Source organism: Dryobates pubescens, chromosome 16, assembly GCF_014839835.1.
Source record: "Dryobates pubescens isolate bDryPub1 chromosome 16, bDryPub1.pri, whole genome shotgun sequence".
In the NCBI taxonomy this organism is placed as follows: Eukaryota; Metazoa; Chordata; class Aves; order Piciformes; family Picidae; genus Dryobates; species Dryobates pubescens.
In genome coordinates this window covers 13915050-13939647 of record NC_071627.1, presented here as the reverse complement: position 1 = coordinate 13939647, position 24598 = coordinate 13915050, and the positions used below count along the sequence as shown (strand labels likewise).

Sequence of the window (24598 nt, the reverse complement as noted above, 5' to 3'; positions counted from 1 at the left end):
CGAAGGGAGCTGCAGCCTGCACATGACGCTGCAGCCTGCCACAAAGAGACGGGCTCCACAGCCGGGTGGGGACGGAGGGGACCAAGCTGCCGCCAGCCGAGAAGCTGGTGACTTCACAGCAGCTCCACCACAACCTGCTTCTGCTACCCGGCTTCAGGAGGGAAATGCAGCTGCTGTGAGGCAAAATCAAACACCACCGCCATCCCTCCTGGCAGCACTGACCCCTTGCGTGGAACTTCAAAACCAGGCTCCACACCAGAGAGTCTGAACAGATTTATTAATAGCTTAATTAGTCGCTGAAGAGGCTTTCCCTTACTGTCTGATCCTCCTTAGGCTCTAGAGGAAGCCAACGCAGACAAGGCTTTGGGAATTTTATGACTCTGGCACATGGCTAAAGGAGGATTTATCTTGGCTTAATATAGTAATGGAAAGCTTTGGATACCTGGTGAGCCATGGAAAATGATCCTCTGAGTTGCTGTTGCTGGTGTGTAGCTGAAATGTAAGTGCTGGTGTTGACAGCCCCCAGGGACAGAGAGGTGACACCGTGGGGCTGGTGGCTGGTGGACAGGGAGACCCCAACGACCTCCTCCCTACCCACTTGCCAAGGATGTTTCTGAGAGGGATGGCAGAAGCCAGTGCCTCAGGAGAGCAGTGTGAGCACGATGGGGCCGAGCTCACAGGCTTCCCAGGCACCTGACTCACATCACCTGCTGCTCTGCTCCATGGAAGGATGACTTTGCTGTTGCTGCATCAGAAAAGGGAGCTGCAGTAGCCAGCAAATGAAAAATGGGTCTGCAGCTGCTCTCTTGTGACCTGCTGAGAGCTTGGTTCTTCTGGTCAGAAGGATGGAGGGTTGAGATGAGCCTGAAGTGATTTCAGGCTGTGGCACCAGGAGGTCTGGGGATTTTCCAGCCCAAGGTTTCAGTGATAACATCCAGCCTGTCTAGTGGTGAACTTCCCCAAGATGTATGCTGGCCTTTTCAGAATAACTTTGTGTGTGGTACCAGAAACTGCAGCAAACCTCCCTGTAGAACTGACACACCCACAAGTTCTTGTGCAGTGGTGGTCCCGTTGCTGTGGTGGGGCTGGAGGAGGTATCTGAGAGTGTTTCATGGCTCCCTGTTGGCTGAGAGCTCCTCCTCACCTCATTGTGTTTAAGAGTTCTGATTCTCCATGTGGTTGTTTCGCTGGAGGAAGGCTGAAAGCACTTTGAAATGGTAGATCATGCTAGGGTGGAAAAAATAAAGGTTTTCTTATTTCTTCTACACATGAAAGCAGCATGTACCCAAAGTGATGTGGTTGGTAACCCATCTTCTGCTTAAAATAAAAGTCCTTCTAGGTACTGTTCAGGAGGTGAAGACTGGCTTTGAAAGTGGAAGTATCTCTGGGAGGTCAACAGAGGGAACAAACGGGGTTATGTAATTTGGTTGAGTGAAATGTTGTTGTCACTTAAGTAGGTCTGATATTTTCATGCAAATGTGGGGTGAGGATGGCATTTCAGGAGCACACAGTTGAATGCCTCCTCTGGTGTGGTGGTGCCCAGAGTACTGCCAATGGAGGAAGCAGAGCCCCTGTGCTTGGGCTGCCAGGGAATGTTGAGCTGCTGAGATGTCATGCACGCTGTGGGGCTGCTGTCACAGGGTTCACCCTGCACAAGGAGCAGTGTGAGCTGGTTCCAGGGTGGTGCCAGTGAAGTTGCTCCTGGCTCAGAGCTCAGAGTGCTGCCCCGGAATAGCAGGTCTCACGTGAAGGATGTCCAGAGAATATGCTTGGTTTGTTCTGCTGAATAAATCCATCCTCATTCGCTGTTCAGCTGAGTGCCCGGCCAAAAGTAGACAAACTGAGACTATTTGCATACAAAACAAACCATTTGAGTAGCTTCCACTTTTAGACTTGCTTGCTAGAGATGTTGAAGGGCTCTTCAGACACCCACCCCCCCCCAGCACTGGCCCATTTCCAGTAGCTTGACCCGAAACACCCATCTCCTGTGCTTCAAGCTGTGAGTGTCACCTTTTTGTGTAGCATTGCTGTCCACCTGGCAAGTCTCTGAATTTCTTGGTGGCTCATAGTTGGAAAAATGTCATCAAACAAAGGAGGAATGATGTGAACACCTCATGCTGTGTGCCCTGCCCTGATGAGAGTGACAGTGGTGACCAAGGTCCTGTACTCAGCAGGTTCAGGTGGAATAAGAGTTGTGGCAGTCAGGCTCAGCCTGGGAGGATGCCACCTGAGGAATGAGGGTATTTCATCTCTGTAAGCATCCACCCTGTTGCAGGGGAGGATGGATGTTAGTCTGGGGCAGCTGGGTCTGGTGGCAGGGCTGGTTTGGGTCTGGGCCAGGCTGGCACCACCCAGAAGCAGGACCAGCAGCATAACCACTGTGCACATCTCCCCTCAGGCTGCTCTCTCACTCTCTGTTCCCATCCCCTTCTGATGCTGTGGAATGTCCTGGGCTCTTTGTGGAAAGCCTGCAGGGTTTGGCCCATGGTATCCATGGTTAGGCACCCCTTCTGCATGGCTTGGTACAGCCAACAGGAAGATCTCTTGCAGTGTGACTGCCTGGTGTCCCAGGCACTGTGGACCTGCTCCAGGGAGGGCCCCTGGGGAGTCTGTAAGTGAGGTGTGTGTTTTGGGGTACGCACCTCGTCTGTAGCCTGGTACAAATGCCTCAGCTGCAGGTGGTACAGGTTTGGGTGCTACCCTGGCACATGTGGTTCCCATCAGTGTGCTTGAAGGAGGAGTGGTGGCATTGCCTGGCACTGCCTGGGGGAGATGACCTTGGGAGGGCTCTTGGGAGGGCTGTAGTGAGAGGCCAGCTGTGTCTTGATACCATCCTGACCTCCCACAGAGGAATATCCCTGTCTCCCGACAGCTCTGCCTGTGTGGATACAAGCACAGCTGTGCCAGGGCTGCATGGCCTCATGGACGTGGCATACCCACTGGATGGGAAAGCTGTGACACCCCGTGGCTGCTCCCTGCACCCCTTCTCCCATGGCTCTGGCTGATGCCCCAGCCAGTCCTTAATCTCCTTGAGGAGTGTTTCCCAAACTGAATAGATTTTGCCGTTGATAAATCCATCACTAAGCCTTCATTTCCTTTTCCTGCTTTAATCCTGTTACTTCCAGCTGTAACCCCCTCGCTTCTCTCAGTCATTCCCATCCTGCTTTATCCCTACCCTGCCATCCTGCTGTGGGAAGGAGCCCTGATGATGGGCTCCTTCCACTCTGATGCCAGGGATGTGACCACCCCAGTTCCTCCACCAGCACCTCAAAAGGACTTTTGGTACCCAGAGCTGTCAGATGTGTCACAGCTTCCACTTATGGCAGAGGATGGGTTCAGGCCCTTTTGTTCTGTTCTGGGAGAGAGAAGCATTTTACAACCTGACCAGTTGGTCATGAGTTTCCTCATCAGATGATTGTGTGCCCATCCCGGGGGTTTTCCAGTCTTTACCTCTTCATGCCCACCCCAGGGGCTGAGACTGGGCTGGAGGTCCCTGCAGCCTTTCCCAGCTGTCTCTGGGGAGCACGTTCCTGGTTCCTGCTCATCCTCATGGAATGAGCTGCAGAAGCAGCCTGGGGCTCTACCAGACCCATAGTGTCTCTTCTGGGACCCTAAAAGCTTCTCTTCTTTGCTGGGCAGTTTGCTGAGAGCTCTCTGTGACAGCTGTGGTGGCATTTGGAGGACGGCTGTGTATTCCCCAGCCCAGCAGCAAGCGAGGTGTTTGCCCAGGGCAGAGCTGTGGGGTGTCTGTGTCAGAAGGCAGCAAGGTGCTGTTTGGGTTGGGCTTTCATTAATCTAGGAACCTCCTCAAAGTTGTTGTTTTATCACATAAGCACTTTGATTACAAAACACAATCTGTCCATTATGCTTTGATGTACATATGTGTCCTGTGCTTAGTCCTCCCTTCCTCTCCCTGAGCCTGGGCTCCAGCTGGGTGGGAAGGACCCACGGACACAGCTCCTTCTCTCTAATCCAGGGATCACTGGGAGGGGAGCGGTGACTCGGCCCCGGCAGTGCCCTGCGTCAAAGCCGACTTGGGGATACTTTAATCCAGAGATTAATGAGAGAAGAGCTGTGCCTGGGGAGTCTGTAATCCCGGGATTACCGAGGGGCTGGGAGCAGGCAATGAGGTGACTTGGACCCACCACAGATGGGTTTGAGAGCCCCTGGTCGCTGATAATGGCATCTGTGGGGCTCACGCTGTCTGCAGGGGATGGGGATCAGCGTGTCTACCTTCCAGTCTTTGTGCAAGGACCGTGTCAGGACCTACTTCCTCTCTGGTGGTAGGGAAAACTGAGTCAATCCCAGCAGGCATGGACAGCAGTGTGGAGTGGTCTGGCCCTAAACCTCAGCATTTCCCTGGTCCCTGTTGCTGTAGGGGCCCATCTTCTCCTGGGACCAGCTGCATCATGCTGTGCTGTGGGTGCTCACACGTCAAACCCAGGGGTGGTGGCAGTGGAAACCTGGTCCTCAGGTTTCCACATGGGACTGTTGCACTTGGTCAAGTGGTGGTGGAGGCCCCAGGGGCTTTCCCCATGCCTTTCCTGTCCCTTCTGTGCCTCCCTCCATTTTGTGCTTTGTCTTGGACATGCATGTTCCTCAGGCAGCTCTTTTGGTGGTGTCTAGGCTCTGTAGAATGCTGGTGTCTCATCAGAGGGCTCCTGGGGCACTCAGGGTGATCTTTCCACCTTAGAGTGACCATGTTGTGCTGGTGCTGTGGGGTGTGAGGAGGTTGGCAAGTGATGCAAAGTGTTTTGTGCTCCTGTCCTGTCCTGCAGCCACTGGCATGTGTATGAGGCTGTGTTGTGGCAGAGGCACTATGAGCACCAGGGAATAACCTGTGAAGGTCCAGTGGGGCTGCAGTCATATGAAGGGGAGCAGACCTGGGAAACGTTCCTGTGGGATAGTGAACCCTCATGATCTTTCAGCATCTGCAAGAGATTGGACAAAGTCATGGAAGCTGTCAAGGTTTACATGGCTCTGAAGGCCCCTGAGCTGCACCTTGTTAGAGGGTGGAAGAGAATGTGAGTGGAAACACTTTATGTGGTTGTCCCATTTGTGTGTATCTCCTGCTGTCTGCTGGAGACAGGACACGGGTCTGCATGTGCTTTTGATCTGACCCAGTATGGCCTTGCTCCTGGGCAAGGCTCTTGGGGTTGCTTGTGTGAACAAGAGTCCACAGCTCTCCGCCAAGCCCCTGCCTGGTGAAGTCCTGTGACTGGAAGGTCAGGAGGTCTGCCATGGCACCCAGGTTACCATCAGCCACCCTAAAACTGTAGGAAGTAGAGCAGAGGTGTGCCCCTGGCATGGGGCTCAGTGGTGCTCAGCTGTGGTAATAAAGGTTTTTGGAAGAGATCCTTTGAGAAGATAAATCCTAGCTCCTGGGCCACTGGTGGGGGCTGGTGGCTCCTGTAACTCCTGCAGGAGGTGTGTGCTGGCTGGCACAGGGGGGAGGTGGGCAGAGCCAAGGTGCGTTGGCAGGCAGGGTGCTGACCCAGCGGGTTAAAAATAGGAGCTGCTTCCACCCTGTTCCTCCCCATCTTGGTTACCACTGGGAGCTGGCAGTACCAAGACCAAGGTGCTGAGCAGGCACCCAGCTGCAGGCAGGGCTGTACCGAGCTTGGACTCTGCAGGGAGTGCTGAGCAGTGCCACACAGGTGCTGGCTGCTGTGGGACTGGAGTGGGGATTTGGGGTGCCAAACAATGCCAAACACATGCTGATTTTTCCTCTCAGCATCAATGTGGTGCTGCTGTGATGGCTAGGCACCTAGCAGCCCTGTGCAGTGGTGCCTGAGTCCTTTCAAAATCCCTGTGAGCTGGGGGACTGGCAACTGCCCTGCCCTGGAGCTGGGCAGCTGGGGCAGAGCAAACCTGGGACTAGCCTGGCCACGCTGTTCCTGGCCCCAGCACTCCTGGACAGGGTGAGGTGCCACTGTGGCCGTCCTGCCCCCGCACCTGGGTGCCAGAGACACTGAGCACGTAGTTCATAGCTTGTCAGAAGTGCTGAGCACAGCTGGTGTCCCGGGAAAGGTGTAACTGAGCCGCTGGAGTCAACGTCCCCACTCAGAGCTGTTCTTCCAGCACCCTGCTTGTCTTTCGTCTGATGCACTGTGAGCCTGACTTGAGGGGAAGTATTTGGAGGGACTTTGGGCAGTTTGTTCTGCAGCAGTTGCTGTCATGGGTGGAGCAGGGAGTGGTGCTGCTCCTCCTGCACTGTGCCCTTCGAATTCCACTGTACTAGCAGGACCGTGTGTGGTGTGGCAGGGAGTGAGAGGAACCCTGGGTGCTGTTGTTGTCTTTGACATCCCTGTGTTATTTCCTGCCAGGTTTGCAGTGACATGCAGCAGTTGCCTGAGCTGGATGATGGTTCATGTTGCTCTTGACAGTTCAGACAGCTCCTGTCCTGAGCTAGCTGCAGCCCCTCTGCCAGGAGCTGTGTGGGCGAGCACAGCACAGCGCCAGGCGAGTGGCACAGGCTGGGGTAACACCCTGCAGGAGAGCTTTGTAGTTTTGCTGAGGCTTTTCTACAGCCTGGGTGTTTCCCATGAGCAATGCAGGCTTTGCACTCCCCCTCCATCAAGTTCAGGCTTCTCCTTGAGTCCTTGGGCTTCTTAATCCTCTCATCAGTGTGGTGCTGCCTGGGCAGGGCTGGCCCATCTCAGACATGGGCTTCTGTCGCTGATGCTCTGGTGGAGGAGTGCGCTGCCTGTCCCCGCTCATGCTGGTGAATGCCCTGGGGTGTTGCCTGCTCCTTGTCTTGGGGATGGAGGCTCTGCCAAGATCTAAGAGGAGCTTCTTGGCCCTTGCCTGGAACCCAGAAGGGCATCTGTGAAGGAAACCCCAGCGCAGCCACTGCTCCTTGGTGTCATGCTCACTCTGGGTCATTGTAAGACCCTCCCAAGCAGTGCTTGGTTGGGGAGTTTGGAGGTGGAGCAGCCATGGCGCAGGAATATACCTGCTGAGGGTGGCCCATGACACTTCTTCTGCCTATTCTATGATTCTGTGATTTTTAGTGTGCAGCAAACACGAGTGACAGTCTTTGGGAGGGACAATGAGGCTGAGCCCCTCGCTATAGCCCTTTCTGTCACAGCAGAGCCTGGCACATGGCTGTGTGATCTGTGTGGGTTTTCTGTTTCTCAGGATTTCACTGCTCAGCCCTCCTGCAATTTCCCTCACTGCAGCTTCACTCTATTTTGGGGCCAGCTCACCAGGCTGTGGTAGATCTTTGAGGTGTGATGTGTGTCTTGGGAAGGAAGATGTCAGAGGGGCTAGAAGCTGGTGGGGGGCAGCAGGGCTTGGCAGAGACCAGAGAGTCTTTCCCAGGTGGCTGGGGGACCGGGCAGGGTGCTGCCTTGGTGGCAGGGCTGTTTGTCTGCGTTGCACAGAAATGCTCTGCAGCCTTTTTGTTTCTTTGAAAAACTGTTTCCTCTCTGGCATGTGTGCAGCGTGGCAGTGGCTGCGCAGCATGAGGGACCAGATCCCCTGAGCTAAAGCAGATCCTGTGAAAGGAAGGGTAACGGGAGCAGAAACCAGAACCCAAAGCAGCAGCCAATCTCCCATTTTGATCTGCCTTGCCCTGGGTCCCAGAGGATTCCCCAGTGCAGTCGTAAAACACACCCACGATCTCCGCTCCCCGTGAACGCAAACCAATCGCTGTGGTTTCCCTGCTGCTGGACCTGTCCCTTATCCATGCTCTCTGAGTAACAATAAAACATTAATGGAGATAAAGGCTCTTATCTCCCTCACGGCTGCTTTGTCATCAGAGTAACAACTTTAACTGTTAAGAGTGCTGAGGTTTATAGATGCCAAGCCTGCTCAGCAAAAATAAATCATGTTCTGTAGTGCCCATTACCAGCTCCTGCTGCTGTCTTATCTGGAGCCAGAGTGGGTGTTAGCCCTCTGATAGCATCCTCGAAGGGTGTTCTAAATAACTTTGTTGTTCAATTTAAAAATGCTGTTGGCTGCCTGGTTTGATCTGCAGCTCATTCGGTGCAGGGGTGCTGAAGTGGAAACTGTCCAAAACTCTCAAGTGCAGCAGCAGTGGAGCCAGGCCTGGCACAGCCACTGTTTGAGCTGCATCTCCAGTGACACTGGTCCCACACATGTGGCTTCCCCAGTGTGTTCTTTTCCAGGGGTTTGTAAGCTCTGGAAGACAACTGGAGTGTTCAGGCTTCGCCTTGGTGCTTTCACTCTCGGTGTGGAAGCCCTCAGAGACGGGCACGTTGATGGCCAGATAGTCACGTTTGAGCTGGTGTTTAACATGTGTCCTGGGCTGGTGTGACCCTGTGGTCAGCACCTCTTTGGGTAGTGCCCTAGCCCTCTGACCATCCTTGGGGGATGGGTTGATGCCCACTGCAGCACCCAGTGACAGCCAGCTTGGGACTGGTGTTCTGTGCCCAGTGCTGGTGCTCTGGGTGTCCTGGGTATCCCTTGGTCACGGCCAGGACCAAGGACAGTAATCGAGACACTATCTGTGGCAGCTGTATCACCAAGGCAGTCCTGGAGCGAGCAGCCTTGGTGGTGAGTCCTGAGGCATGTCCTGTGTTCCTCTGTTAGGTCTGTAAGCAAAGTGACCAGGCTGACAAGCCCGGTGCTGGACCAACACTGAGTGCCAGCCAGACAAAGCCCTTCTGCTGCCACTCTCCCACCATTCACAGCTGATGGGCAGTGTTAGCTGGGGTGGCAGAGGCTGTGCTGGTGAGCTGAGTAAATTCTACCGGGGGAGGGAGGTCGGGGGGAGCAGATGAGCCAGTCTTTTCTCTCTGTCCTTCTTCCCTTCCAACCCTATAGGTGTCAGTTGATTTCCACCTTGCTGGCAGGTGGAGGGAGCCTCTGTTCTGAGGTGATTTGTGACTTCTGACATGGAACCTTTGCACTTGCTGCTCCAGAGCAGGAGGTAGGGTCTGCTGCTGGAGGTTAGACATCAGCAGAGATGGAAGCTGCTCTGGCCCGGCTGGCAAGCTGTCCATGGAACTATGCATTTGTGTGGGATCAGGGGAATGAAGGAGGGAGAATGAGAGAGGTGGTTTGTGAGAGCCCTCCTTCCCAGTCCTGAATAAACTTGGCCCTGGCTGCAGCAGGCTGGCAGACCCTTAATTACAGCAGCGTCGGGAGCAGCGGTGCTCTGTAACTGGCTCCCCACTGAAATCGCTGGCTGGCAGCAGGGCTCTGCCAGCTGTCTGCTCGCAATTGCTGCCGCCGGTGCAGACCAGCTCGGGGCAATGCTCTCAGCTGGAGGAGACAAGTACTGCAGGTGTCCAGGGCTGGCTTGGTTGCCTTGCCTGCTTTCTTGGTGGAAGCCAGAGTCTCAGTGCATAGACCCATCAAAATCTTCACTGGCACCCCTGCAGCAGCTACCTTCTGCACAGTGGTTGTGTGAGGACCTGTGCATCTCCAGACAGGGATGTGCTGCTGCAATCTGGCTCAAATTTGGAGGTGTCCCTCCACCCCAGCTTTAGTCATGCTCTCTGGCTAGGTGTTCATGCAGCCACCACACCACTGCGATTCCAAGCTACAGAGACACGGCCATGCAGTGATGGGGTCTGACTGCCTCAGCAGTGCCTGAGTTCCAGGAGCTTTGCTGGGCTGGAAGACACTGAACGATGCTCTGAGCCTGTGATGTCCTCATACCTGTGCTCTTTGTGTCAGAGCAGGAGGCAGACTTGGGGCTGGGTAGTAGAGGCCCAGCTGCTGTAAGGAAGATCCTGACTGTTGCTAGTGAGCACATGAGACTGTGCTGAATGAGAAAGCCAGAGAGAAGCCATCTCTCAGCCAGGCTGGCCCAGCACTGGGCAGTATGCCATGCTGTTGGCACTGTGAAGGTATCTCCTGGTGTGTCACATCCAGCAGTATGCAGCTGCAAGCCCCTCTCCCTCAGTCCCAGTTAGGTCTGAGGTTCCCTTGGCTGAGTGCTTTGGTTATGGATCCTGTTTCACACTGTGGTTTGGCACCATGATGGGATATTTTCATTAGGAGCCCTGTGAAATGCAGCAGCTTGGTGTTACTGGTGAAGTAGCTCCAGCTAAAATCAGGCTACTCCGTTTTTTTTCAGTGATGCAAGTAGTGAAGAAGCATCTTTTTTAGTCATTGGGCAAAAAATTAAGTCAGAGGCCAATACTGGTGTCACTACCTGGTTTAATTCACCCAAGATTGTGTTTGTGATGCCTCATAGCCAGGGCTGTCTCTGAAGTTGATAGAATCAGATGTGTTTCTCCCCACAGGTCCTGAGATGGTCAGAACTCAGTATTCCCTGTCAGTGTGGTGCCTGTCAGGTGGCAATTCTCCCTGCTGGGAGACTGGCATGGGGATCCAGCCCAAATCAGGCACTGGGGAATCCCTATGCAGCTGTAACATAGCCACGAGAATAGCAGTTCCTTCAGCCCTCCTCCAGCAGCAGTTCTCAAAGTGCATCACAAAAGAGCTGTGGCTTCTCACTCCTGTTTTACTGGATTAATTGATTCTTGCCCATTAGGGCACTACCAGGCTTAGCACTGCTGGTTGAAGCTGGAGCTGAAGTCTGCAGCATTACCTTGTCTGTGCAGGGCTCTTGGGAGGAGACAGTGAGGTCTTGGACATTTGATCTAACCTAAGAGCTCTCTAATTAGGATGTTCATGAGTTAATCACATGTGACACTTTGTCTGTGCCCGGCTGCAGGCCTGAGATGTGTGTGAGGATGTGGGGAAGTGGATCATCCTTTTTTTGGCTTTGTGTCACCCTAATACATTACATCCATCTGGTTGTCTCCTCCCCCCTCGTGTTCCTCAGCTGGAGGTAAGTGTGCACCAGTGGCTATTAATAGCAGGATCCTCAGCAGCCTGCTCCTGCAGATGGGATCTGCAGCTCCTGGAGCCTAACCTCGTTAGAGGGGAAGCAGCTCCCTAGGCTCGGTGCAGCTAGCTCTGGGTTCTCAGCCTTGCTGGGCATTGGATTCTCAGCCCAGCTGGGTGCTGGGTTCTTGCAGACAAGCACTGCCCCCTGTTCCTGTGTGAAGGTTACCCATCAGTGTCCTGGCCCACAGGTCCTGACCAGCACATCTCTTGGTCACTCATGTAGCTGTTGGTGTGGATGCAGCTGTGGTGCTTTGTCACCAGCATTGTCTGTCTGCTAAATACTACTGTGACATCCTGGCTCTGACACCTCTGTTCCTGCAGTCCTGGTGTTCTCTGTGGTTTAGGCCCCAGGACAGGATCATTGATGCTCTCTACAGGTTGTCTGTGTTGCTCATAGACAACGGCTGTGGAGGTCTTTGACTTTGCTACCATCTCGTGAGCAGGTAAAACCATAATGCAGGTTGCTTTTGTCGCACAAGGGGTTCCTGTGTGCAGTGGGACACCATCTCTCTCTTTCTGATGGGGGTATTTCACCTGTGGGAGGAGACAAGAGGGCAGAGAAAGGTTCATGAGCATTTCTGAGACACTCTTTCTCCAGGGAGGAGCAGCTGTGAATCCAGCAGCCCATATAGCTAGAGGTGGTCGGTTGTGTCTTCACTTGCCACCTCGTGTGCCCTCGTGCTTGACTGCACAGACATGGATTGTCATGGCCATGAGCAAGCCTGCTCCTGCCTGCTGGGCTGGGCACTGATTGAGAGGAAGAAGGGAGAAAGACATTAACCACTTCAGCATGGGGGCAGTGGGAGGCTGTGTGGAGTGTCCTTAGGACAGCTCAGTGAAGCAGGTAGAGCTCCGGTGGCAGGTCCCTGGGCAGGTTTCCATCCCCATGGTTGAGTGCACAGCTGTAGGCAGTGCTTGTGAGGCACATGGACAGCATGATAGGCAGCGACATCATGGCCATCTCAAACACTGGTGGCACATAATGTGACAAATTCAAAGCTGTGGGGTTCAGCAGCAGCAGTCTTTGCTCTTCTCAGAGTCTTCAGAACTCCTGTATTTTGTGTCGTCTTTCCAGAACTGTGACAACCTGTTGCTAAGGTTACAAATTCATAACATTGTTCTATAGATCCTTCATAAATGTGGTGGGTTGAAAATTCCCCCTCACTTGGATGTCACACCTCCCTGAGCTGCTCAGGAGCCTGGAGGGCTTCTTTGCCTTGCTCACACAAAAGCACCTTCATCTCTGTTTCTTCTCAGGGGACTCTGGCCCACCCAAGGCAGTAATGAAGACGTCCCCAACTAACCTAATGGGAAGGATTAGGCCATTTGCCTCCATGGAACAAGTGGAGAAAACAGTCATGTGACTCTGTCCTCAGGTCTGTCTAGGGTCCTCCTCTCACTGACTGCCAGGCAGCACTCCCAGCCTTCCTCCTTCTCCTTTGCTCATTCACAGAAGAGCTGGTAGGTCCATGCCTGGTGTGTTGAGTTGCAGGAGCAGGAGAGGTGGGGCTCTGGTGAACACATTCCTTTAAGTTGTCTATGAAAACACGGGAAAACCTATGAACCCTATGGAGATCCTTCCTGAAGGGGAGTTGGAGACACTGCAAAGTGGCTGATAATGTGGATTCCAGCAGGGTTTCACCTCCTGGGCCTGTGAGCATCACAGAGCTCCTGTGCTGCAGTGTTCACAGCTATCAGAAATAGCTCCAGACACAAATGTGATGGGGGCAGAAGGAATCAGTCAGCTTGTGTTTTGGGCAGGTGTCCTGTGGGGGTTGGTGTGGCTAATCCCAGACTGAGAATGTTGCTAAAATTCCTGCTGAAACCAGGACATCTGTCCTCTCAAATGGCAGCCTCTATGTTCTACTGCTGAAGGTAGTTTCTGGTGCTGGGGCACCAAGCCTTGCTTCTGCCTTTCTTCTTTCACACATGCCCTTCCCCAGCTCTCCAGCTCCTTGCAGGGCAGGTGAGTCCAGTGAGGGACCTGCTGATGATGGAGTGGCAGGAGACTGGTGTGGGGTGACAGGAACCTCCTGCAGAAGGCACTCTGCACAGGGCTGGGTTTAGAGAGATGCCAGGTTGGCTCCAAGTTGCGCTTGCGTCTGGTGTGCTTCCCCTTGCCAGGGACCCTGCTGCCCTGGCAGCCTGCAAGGTTGACAGCTCTGGCAGCTTCATTCTTGCAGGTCTGGTCTTTAATTGTGGCAGAGCTCTGCTTTCTCCTTAGAGAGGACCCTGCCCTGAGTCTGAGAGGTTGTTTGTGGATCCCTTTTACCTTTCCTTGCACTTAGTGGAGGAAGCGTCACCATAGGGATGCTCATATCCCTGTGCACAGGAGGTGTCTGTCCCCATGGGGTCTCGCCCTGTCTCTGTGCTTGTTGGGGATGGGCAAAGGGTCCTTCCCAAAGTCCTTTGTGTGTTTTACATCATGGCTTGGATGCAGGGAGTGATCACTGTGGTGAGTATGGCTGGTGCTGGTGTCCCTTTCTGACCAGGGGACCGCAGCTGATCGCTCTGCTTGTGGATCTTCACTTGTGCAGTGCTAAGGCACCCAGGCTGGAGAACGTGGGGCTGTTCCCTTGGCTGGCCAGGAATGAGCATCATGGCTCTGGAGAGGAGCCATGCCCTGGTTTGAGGCAACACTGTCCTGAATCCCTGACTTCTGTGGCACTTCATTCTCCATCTTCTGAGAGCTCCTGCCTCACCAAACCTCCTTCTTTCTTTGCAATCTGTTTCTGACAATGTGTGAAGTTATTGACAAGGTGATGAAATCTGGTGGACTAGGACTTGCCAGAAAAAGCAGCCTTTCTCCCTCTGCACATGCAGTCTCTGGCCTTCAGAGGAAACCATCTCCCCTGTACAACCTATAGCTGATGCCCAGTGTACCAGGTTCGGAGCAGTGGCTGCAGGCAGTGGCCAGCAGGCTGGTGGCTTCCTGGCTCACGGGTCAAGCAATACCTTTTCTGCGTATGTGCAGGCTTCAAAAGAGACACAGGTGATAATGAGCACAACAAACCCATGCTGTGATACTGTCCTTGTGAGCTACAAAAGATCTCTAAGACCACTGAGTCCAACTGTTAACCCAGCACTGCCAGCTCACCACTAAACCATATCCCTCAGCACCACATCTCCGTGGCTTTGAACTCCCCCCAGGAATGGGGATTCTGCCTCTGCTCTGGGCAGCCTGGGCCAGGCCTTGACAACCCTTTTGGTGGAGAGATTTTCTCATGCTTAGCCTAAACCTCCCCTGGCACAACTTGAGGCAGTTTCCTCTCATCCTATCTGCAGTTTGTTGGAGAAAACCCTGTCTTGGCAGAGCACTTGGAAAGACTTCTGCAGAGTTAATGCTGGATTTTAGGTGGGGTTTGGGTGGCTGTTCTCTTGCTTTCAGTGGTCCTTGCAGAGGAACCTTTCTGGTGGCTCAGTGGGTGCAGGGGGGCTGTGGGTGCCCCAAAAGCTGCAGAGATGGCTCAATGAACAGTGACTGTGTTTGCCTGGTGTGGTTGAGATAGTCTCTGCATGGTGGCACATGGAAATAGAAGCTGTGTAACCCTTGCACTCGGTTACCTCTAGCTTGAGTGCGCCGATGGAGTGCCCAGCGGGAGCCACCTTTGCTGTGCTCTCGGCAGAGCTGTCTGGAGGCTGGGAGGCTATTTTAGGTGTATTTAATTACAGCTTTAGCTTGCTTGGCGAGGAGCTGCTGCCACAGTTATTAAGCTGTAGTGAAAAACGTGAAAGCAGATGGGGAATACTCAAGGCATCCTTTTGTCCCATCCCCCTCTAGAAGATGGGGAAGCCAACGTCTGTGCCGACCAGCAGCTCTGCTCTCTGCTCGTGGGGTTTCAGGCAGTTGCTGTCTGCATTTACTTTCCAAAAGCCATCGATTCTTGGAGCGTTGCAATTAGAAAACAAGAAGCCCATAAAATGATGTTATTCCTGTGTTTTAAAATGGAGTTCCAGACTCCTGCTGGCTTTTTATTGGTTTCCCCTCTTTCCAGCCCTGCTGAATGCTGCCTGAGTCAGCACGTTGTAATTGGCCTGTGGAGATCCAGGTCCTGCTGGGAGCACTGAAACCCCAAATGCCTTTGCTGTGATTCTACCATTCTTGGGCTTCCCAAGCAGCGGGAGCACTCCTGGGCAGCTCCTGCTGCAGCTGCACTGATGGGGAGCACTTGGCTAATCACTTCCTGTAATTACATTCTTCACTAGGAGTGAAGTTAATCTTCTCAGAGCATGTAAAACCTGACCCGCAGCCTGAGCAGGCAGAAACACTCTTGTTTAGAGGCACCTTCATCCGAGTGTAAAGGGTCCCTTCCCAAACCAGAAGCAATTAGTGTAATTAGATACTCCTCATCCTGAGACAGGGATACATAATAATAAATTGACTGACTGGGCAGCTTTCTGCTGAAGATTTCACAGGTTTCCAAGGTGGGAAGGGACCATCCTACCTGTTCCCATTGATCTCTGGTGGGACCCAGCTTTTCTCAGCGCCCCTTTCAGCTCGTCCGTTCTTGGGACTGATGCAGAGGGTTGTTGTTCTTTTTAGTTTGTATAGATTAACATTTTTTTCAGCCCTTTGATGCTTAGTGTGTTTGTCAGAGAGAAACTGAGGAGACTTTCCTCAACTCTTTTTCCTCTGCGTTTGGGTAAACACATTAATAAACTAATTGACCAAATCCTTGCTGGCTGGTGGCAGCATTAAGCTTGCTGTGGGTAGCTGACTGGGACCATATGGCTTGATCCCAAGGCTTCTTTGGGTTTTTAGGAGAGGTTCAAAAAGTGTATATTTGCACCATCTTGAAGTACTGACATTCCAAGCACAAATAAGTTTTGCATAATTGATTACCCTCAGTGTGGCTTTGCTCATGCTCCTAAGTCCAACTTCAAAGTCCTGCCTCCTCGCTCGTAATTATTTCTGTGCGGCAAAACAAACCCACAGCCAGAGCCAGCCAGGCATTGCTGTGTTCCCTTTGGTGGAGAGACTCAACGTTTTCCTCCTGCAGTCACAAAATTTCTTGTCCTTTTATCAAGAGCCAAGGACAGAATAAAAATAACCCTTCCCACAGCCGCTGATGGTCGCCTTTCCTTGGAACTTGGATGGGTCAAAATCAGGGGCTTGTGGAGAGCAGCTCTGTGTTACCCAGGTGGTGCCAGGTACTCACCCTCAGAGGTTTAATTTGGACAATTAAGGTGCATTTGTCAGTTCCACTTTCATTTAGAGTGAGCTCCACTTGCCCGTGCTCACAAGCTGCCTTGGTGCAGCGACGTTTCACTGCAGGCAGCGTCAGGCAGTGCTGGATGTGACAGGGCTGCCATTTGCTTCTCCCAGTTTGATTGCTCTGCAGCACTGGAGGGACTCTTCAGAGACTCACAACTAAAGGGTCAGCTTGGCCTTGCTTCATATCTGTCACTCTGAGATATTCCTTGCTCCTCCAGCTCTGTTAGCAAAGACAAAGCTGCTGCTGGGTGGTGTTGGGTGGAGTGGGCAGTGGTGATGGGCGGTGTGATGGGGAGTGGTCCCACTGCAAAGTGGTGGAGAGATTGTCTGTTAGCTCTGCAGCAAATACTGTTCTATCCAAAATCAGAAGTGAGCAAAAGGTGCAAAGCTGTCCTGTGAGCAGAGTGCCAGGGTGCCCTGAGAGCAGGACTTCCCCAAGCCTGCTTTGCTTGTCAGATCTGGTTTGTGTGCTAGGTTCCCATCGTCATGATCTTGGGTCTCCTGCCGATCGATTCTGCCCTGGCTAATGGATGATCATGGAGGGCAGTGGGGACGTGCTCTCATCATCTGCATCCTTCCCATCGTGTAGATGCTAATGAAGGGTACCAGGGAGATGTCAACCATCATGATAGACAGGGCCTGAATAACTCCCTGTGCATGGATCGCTGAGCACCTCTGTTGTAAAACAAATGGCCTGTGGTCAGTTAATCAAATAAAGAAACATCTCCCAGACCTCACGGCATTATTCATAAGTCCTAAATCCTCTTGCAGTTCCACGAACAGAACATCTGTTAAAATATGGAGAAATTATAGCCTGGAACAGCTAGAAATGTGGCTGCCACAGATTGCAGGGGAAAGGAGTGAGAGGTGCTGCTTTTGCAAAGGCTTGTGCCCACTGTGTGAACTGTCCTCTTCAGCTCGCAGCTCTCCTCTGCCAACTCTGCCTTTCTCGCTGTGCCCACACAGCTCTGGTGGCAGCTCTCTGCTTGCTTCTCAGTCCCTGAAAATGGGAGGGGAACACCTTCTGCTGAAGGCCTAGGACTGGTGTCTGTTGCCTTTCCATCAGCGTTTTGAAACTCAGTCCAACCGTGGCTGTCCCGGCTTGCAGTTTCTGTTTGGAGAAAGTGGCTCTTATGCCTTGCCAGCCCTCAGCACGTTCACTTGTTAAATTATGCATATGCTAATGAAGTGTGAAAATCAGCCAAATCACAGCTCTCTGTAATGGCTTCATGTCCCCAGAGCATTGTGGCTTTTTTATTATTAGTATTATTATTTTATGATTTGTGACCGGTTCCGAGGCACGTTCCTGCCGGGCCTTCTTCCTGCAGCTGAGGTTAATGAGTGATTGCACTTTTTCCCTTCTGAAGGAAGCCCCAGCACGTGCAGCCCACGGGGCACTTTGTGCTCCCCATTCTGAGCTGAGTAAACCCCAGTTCCATCAGGGTGGGGAGCAGCTTCCATTACCGCTGCTGACATCCACGCCCTGACCCTTGGCTTGGACAGGGCTGTGGCAGCGTTGGGTGTCCCGCAGTTTCTCTGGCTGCCATGGCTGTTTTGGGGAACTGTGCTGCTCCTTGTGTCCCCTGGCCTGTCTCCCCTTCCAGTGCAGCCTTCTGCTCTGCCTGAAGCATATTGGTTATTGATATGCATCCCTCGGTTCCCTAAGATGTAGTAATTAAAACAGTGAACATTATCTGCTGCAGCAGCATGAAGAGAATGGTACAGGTGGTCTTCTGTCTGACCAACAGAACAAGAGGACACAGTCTCAAGCTGCGCCAGGGGAGGTCTTTTCCAACCTGGTTAATTCTATTCTATTCTAATATTCTAAAGCATTGCTCCAGAACATTAAACCCCCAGCTGATCCCATCACTGCACAGTAGAAGCCAGCACAACAACCTGGCTCAGGCTGTACCAGGTGGGCAACAAACTGGTGTAAGGAAGATGTGACTTCGAAAGCATGATGTCATCTGGCACCAGAAACTGCTGTTTATCCTCCATGGATCACTGTTGAGTGCTGGATTGGGATGGTGCCTCATCCCACCCAGGCAGGTGTGTGTGAGCTTTCGTGGCACCAATCCCTCTTTGTGGCAGAGATCATTCCACAGCCATGAGGGATGCAGGGCACTGACAGAGCAGAGAAGGCTTTAGTGGGCTCCAGTGATGCTGGGGGTCACCAGAGGTGAGTGAGCTATGGAGTCTGGATGGGGAGCTCTGAGCTGAAGCTGCTGGTGACTCATACTTAAAACAGGTTTACATCTGTTCTACTATGGCCTTGCTCAAGAAATGTAACTCACTTGTTGGTGAACCTCAGTGGGAAGCCATGTGAGGAAAGGGAAGCCCAGTGCCTTATCTTTGGGTAGGTCATGGTATAAAAGCAGCACTGCTTAATGTCTGCTGGGATCTTGTAAGCAGCTTTCTCACTGACAACACAGGGAGGACAAGAGCTAGGGTACCTAGACCTTATCTCACAGAGGTGTGGTGGGGAGCAGTATGTGTGAGGGCTTGAAATCATTTCTGGAAGGTGGTCTGTGAGAGATGAGATTGTTTATCACTGTGGGTTTTCAGTGGAAAGGGTTGGATGTTTTATACTGTGTTTGGTGTTGGCCATGGGTGCTTGAGATGCTCTCCATAAGCTCCCTCTGCTGGACCAGCGCTATTTCCCACACTCACCCCACTCCTTTTGTGTCCATAACTGCCTTGTGTCGATGAGCTTTGTGCTTGTGGTGCCAGGCTGTTTGTCTGACGTGTGCAGTCATGCTCTTCACCATGAACCAGAACTTTGTTCAAACAAAGTGTGGACAGAGAAGGAAAAGACTTCTCCACCTTCTTTTGTGATGAGGCCTCAACTCTTGGGCTTGTCTAGATGAGCCATGGCTTTGTGTTGCTGCTCAGCCCTGTCACGATGCAGAGGTGTGATCTCTGCATTGGTCTGCCGTTTCTTTGCTCTCTGTTCTGTTTTCCTGTGTCACTGTGTTAAGACCTTGCTGGGAACCACCAGGTTCAGCTCCAGGTCTGGCTCCTGCACTGTGGCAGATAAACGATGTCAGGATTGTCTCAGTCTAATGAATTTGTCCAAAATATGTTGTCCCAGCACTGCCTGGGGAAGCTCTGTGCTAGCTTAGGTGACAGCCCCACACCAGACAGACCTCCCAGCAAAGACCTCCAGTTCCCTAATTAATCCCATCTGACTGGGAGGGGGTTTCCTTTGATCTAATGAGTGTCCATGCTTCCATTTCATCCTGGAGGTGATTCCCTGTTAACAAGCAAGGTTTGTCTGCTGTTTCCACCAAAGCTTGATTAAAATAAATCCAAGCAAGTTTTCCTTCCAATAGGAAAATTCGATGCTAGGATTGATAATTGCAAATGAGGAGCAAGGGGACTGCAGCTGCATTTGCTGGTGAGGCAGACACGGCCCCATGGCTGCCCCAGGCTGGGTGCTGGCCTGGCAAGGTGTCCTGCAGCCCTTCTGCTCTGCATGAAGGAGCTGGTCTGGTCACCTGGACACCAGCATGCTCATGTTTGGGATATCCTCAAAAGCACACTGAGCCAAAGGGTCAGTTGGTGCTCTGGGGACAGTTCCCCCAGGGTAGGTAACTGGCTTGTGTTCACACAAGGGTGGTGGGAGCTTGGGGTTCCACGCAGGGGTGCACTGCCCACACAGCATCTACCCCATCCATAACCCTAAGATAAGCGCTCATGATGTGTGTCAGCAGAGAAGCAGCAACCTTCCTGAGCTCTCCAGAGGGTCTGTACTCCTCCAGCTCTCTGGAATCCTGGCCACTTGCACACTTAACCCCTGCTGAAAGTCACCAAACTGGTTTGTGCTCATGGGAAGGCTTAGCTGGAGAGCAATTGGCAGGTCCCTCAGGTTCTGTGTTGCTGAAAGGTCCTTCAGTATTCTGCTGTATGCATTTCTTGCAGATGCTGGTGGTGAGCAGCCTAGCTAGGAGCTGACTGTAGCATCCTTAAGCTTTAAGACAGCAAATATGAAGGATGAATTCTTCTTATCACGACCTAGCAGAGCCTAAAAATATCCTGACCGGGAGCTTTCCACTCCAGACCCAGACAGAGCAGAGATTTATCCCTCAGGGAGGCAGTGAGTTGATTTCTTTTTTTGGCAGACAGGAGGAGATGTTCCAGCAATGCTTTAGATCTTGTATGGGCTCAGAGAAGAGCAAGATTCCAGGTGTGGATGTGACATTCCTGGTGGGTTTCAAAAGCAAATATTAGTTATTTACATTTGCTGTTTACAAACCAGGTGGGTTTCACTCTCTTCCTTACCAGCAGGTCCCCATAAGCTTTCCTGGAATACACACTGTGGGCCATCCCCAGGGTAAGGGCAGCATGTGCATCACTCAGCTGCTTTCTTCTCCCCTAGCAACACAGCTTTGGGCTTGGCTGTGTGGTGCTGAGCCTGCCAAACACCACCAAGGCAGGGTCCCCCTGTGTCACGCTGGAACCGGGCTGGGCTCTGTGGAGGCTGCTGCTAGTTACTTGTTCTGAAACTTGCCCTCAGACGGTGCCCAGAGATGCCAGGCACAGCAATGTACCTGCACTGCTGCCACCAGCCAAGGAGGCAGCGTTCAGGAGCTGGCCCCATCTGCAGCCATCAGCTCCTCCTTTGGCTGCTGCACAAATTACTGGAAGCATTTCATTTCAGTGGCTCAGAACATGCCTTAATGAACTCAGCACTGAAGTGAAGGAAAAGAAAGTTTAATTAAAATACTGTGTGGAAAATGCCTTGAGACAAGCTCTTCCAGGGGCAGATTGAGAGTGATGGCACAGCCAGCTTCTGCTGCAGGAGATGTTGAAGCAGGCAGAAGGTCTCGTACAGGGCACTGTCAGGCTTGTCCTGGGTGAACATGAGGTTTTGGATCACTTTTTGAGGGGTTTGTGCCCCAGCTGAGGAGTGGTGGAGCTGTGGTGGACATCATGGTTGGGTCTGGGATGGTGCAGAGCCCCAGCAGCCTGACAGTGGCCATCAGCCGTTGGAAGGACACATGTCTTAAAGGCAGGACCCCATGCTGCACTGGTCTGTGAAGGCACTGAGAGGTAGTGGATGCTGAGGGGCCGTGGCCTGGAGGATGGACACAAGACGATGGGACTGGAGCAGGACATTGCACATTTGCTTCCTCCCATTCTGTGGTGTGTGGCAAGCCCACCCATGTCTCACTGCTGATCTGCTGGTGTTTCTCCCCTGTGCACCCTCCTCCCTGGCTGTCCCCACACTGGCAGCACAAAGGATGCTCTTGCTTTCAGATGTCTGTGAAAACTTTGCAGTGGGTTCACCTTGTTGGCACAAGGTGTCCCCTTGCGACAGACCGTCCTTGTCCTGTGGTGGTGTTTGCTCTGTTGGCTTTCTAAAGCTCATTCTGAGTGGTGTCACCATCATTTCTTCCCCAAAAGGATTGCCAGGCCCTGGCCCAGGCTGCCCAGGGCAGTGATGGAGTCCCCATCCCTGGAGATGTTTCAGAGCCCTGGAGATGTTGTACTGAGGGACATGATTTAGTGGTGACCTGGCAGTGCTGGGTTAAGGGTTGGACTTCATTATCTTAATGGTCTCTTACAACCAAAAAGATTCTATGACTGCAGCTTTTCATCTTCAGGGAGGGAGTGCCCTGGATCTGTACTCAACCTGATTCCCAAGGGCTGCCATCTCCAGCACTGCTGAACAGCAAGCCTGCATCTTACCAGCCATGATATTTGGCAAGGGGATGCCCTGGTCCCAGGAGCTTCAGAGGAGATGAGAGTCATCTCAAAGCTGGAAAGCAAGTGAACAGTTGTGGTGTTCATCCTGTGGCTAATCTGAAGACCTGAGTTCTTAAGTGTGCCTGTGTGAGTGCTCAAGGGCTGTGCTAGTGCCAGTGCCTGTGACAGCTTTTACAGAGCCTGTAGAGCTTGAAGCTTTAGAAGAGCTGAGTGGCCAGAAGGTCTTTGGATTGGGAGAGGCCACGGGAGACCCTTTCTGGCAGACTTTGAGGGGATCTGCAGGATCCCACTCCTGGCTGCAGGATCTCAACTTTACCCAGGTATTGGAAAGCTGGGAAGGAGGATAAAATGGAGAAGATCTGCGAGGAGGGAAGTTCTGAGCCGAGTAGCCCAAGTGATGGGGCTAGCCTGGGGCACTGAGGCAGCTCTTTGGATTGTCCCATGCCCAGGTTTGCCCACTGGTAAAACTGGTGCTGGGGTTCTCCATGTCTGTGAAACATTTTGTGATCCTTCATGGAATGAGTCTCTGCTGGGGATGCTGGTTACTGGTTGCTCCGTGTCAGAGTCCTGTTAGAAACCCCACGTGCAGGAGAGCTCTGTGTGTTGCACCTCCATGCTCAGCCCAGGTTCCTCTGCCAGGGACACCAAGCTGCAATAACGTGACAGAGAGTGACATCAGTGCAAGCTGATAACAAATTTTGGTCAGAAGCTGAAAACAGCTGCTCTACATGAGAGGAAGGCTTGCTGCTTCCAAATTTTGCTCGTTTAGCTGACATTTGGGTACTTCTAATTAACATTTTTAAAAGCCACCAGGTCTGGCTGCTCAGTGAACAGATGGCGCCAGCGAGGTGACCGAGAGGCAGCGTGTGTGGCATACTGTGCCTTGGCACAGCCCCCAGCCTGGGGTCTGCACCCACCCTCCTGCCACAGCCCTGACGTCGTGCCCAGGGTGTCCTGGGTCTGCAGGGTGGCACCCTGAGGGTACCCCGAGGGTACCCCTGTGTGCCAGCAGCCAGAGCCAGCCACCGTGGCATGGGGCTCGCCAGAAAAGCAGTTGCTGTGCTCCTGCTGAGCATAAGGATCTGTGAGCCCAGAGAGCTCTGTGTTGGTGTCTGCGAGCTCCTGATCCTGGGTCACCTGTGCAGCTGTGGGACCCAGAGGGGTCACTGCACACTGTGGGTTCTTGGGAGGTCCACAAGCAGCCAGAGCTCCCCAGGACAGGTGTCTCCTGAGCTTGCCAGGATTGGTGTGTCCCTGCCCAGAAGGGCAGAAGGTTTGACCCAGCTCATAACAGAGACCAGCAGGGGCCAGCAGGACAGAAAGGGAGGATGGGGGTAAGGAGGATTTGGAAAGATGGAGGCTGTTGGAAAGATCCTGCCTGTTGGTTGCTGTGATGGGACCCTCTAAAGTCAAGGTGTGTTGGGGTGACAAAGAAGTGTCTCTGTCAAGTGCCTTATGGATCATGGAATCTTAGTGCCACGCCGTGCCACGCCGTGCCATGCTGCACTGTGCTTCATGGTGTTGGTGTTTCAGAGCATTTTGCTGACGATACCAGATCCTTACTGGGCTTAATGCAGTGGAATTGATTCCCATTTGCCAGGCTATCATTTGCCTCAGCAGTGGAAAATCAATGCTGATCAATCACGGGTGGATTTTGCATGCCATCAGATCCCAGCCTGACCTCTGCTGGTCTTGTCCTGCTGCCCGGCTCCTCCCCCGCCGGGGACTGCACTGTCTGGGGAGGGTTGGTGGCTTGGGCTCAGCCTGTGTCACCCTGTGAATGGCACTTTGCCTCTTTCTGAAGGGATTCAGATGGCATTTTAATGTCTGCTCCAGCTCTGCCTTCTTGTCCAGGCTCTCCTCTTCAGCCCCTTATTTAGGTGGCCAAGGGTCCCTGGTGTCCTCCCCAGTCTGGTTCCTGGCTAATACTTTTTCACTGGCAGGGAAGGAGGCTGCGTTCAGGTCTCTGGATGAGCTTTTTGCTCTGCCTGTGCCATGGGGACAGGGGCTTCTGGCTCTGCTATGGCTGCTGGCCATGCTGGAGGGCACAAGGCTGGTCCCACTCTTCCCACAGCTCGCACTGGAGCTGCTGGGTGCTTAGGAGATGTTCCCAAGGTGTTCTTTCTTGGCTGTCCACACAAGAAGGGAACCTGTAAAGCTTCCCAGTCCCTGAATGGCCAGGATGGCCCCCTTGGCTGCCTTCCTGGTGCAGAGGTCCCTCTGTATGTGAGTCAGGACAAGGCCCTTGTGTGCTGGCCAGGGCACCCAGGACAGAGAGGCTTGACTGGCTGGTCTGAGCTTGGGAGTGAGGCTTGGCTGATGGGTTTGGGTATGGATCAGGTTTTGTGAATCAAAACAGCAGGTCCTGGCTCCTTTTAAAACACCTCGCAGTGTCTGAGCCAGCATGTTCACAACTCCCCATCAAACTCCCCAAGTCTGCCTGTGATGTGTAGTGTGAATTCTCCTTCTGCCAGCCTGCTGCAGTTATTAAAAAACACCCCTCACCCTCTACTTGGGTTTGTTTTCAGGAGAGGCAGACGGGGAAGCCAAAGGGATTCTTGTAAACACGCAAGGTCCGCCCCTTTCCTGAGCAAGGCAAGACCCACAGACTGTGGTTCAGAGCCAGGAGCCCTCCTGGGGGTGTGCTGCATTATTCAGTGCAAACTCAAGGGTTTGCCTCCTTGAAAGCCCTTTCTGACCGGAGCTCAGATCCACCTCCGGTCACAAAGCGCTGGGCTGCAGAGGTGGAGCTCTGCTGCTCTGAGACCCTGTGGAGGGCCATGGATGGGTTGTGGTCTGGCTCTCCCATCACCAGACATGGCTCTGTCTTTCATTCCCATCCCC

General features: G+C 52.9%; 1 protein-coding gene across 1 annotated transcript in view; it reads left to right on the top strand.

The window, feature by feature from the left end:
- Positions 1-24598, top strand: part of PPP2R2B (protein phosphatase 2 regulatory subunit Bbeta) — a 49950-nt gene that overhangs the window by 1237 nt on the left and 24115 nt on the right. The gene's annotated exons all lie outside the window — the stretch shown is intronic.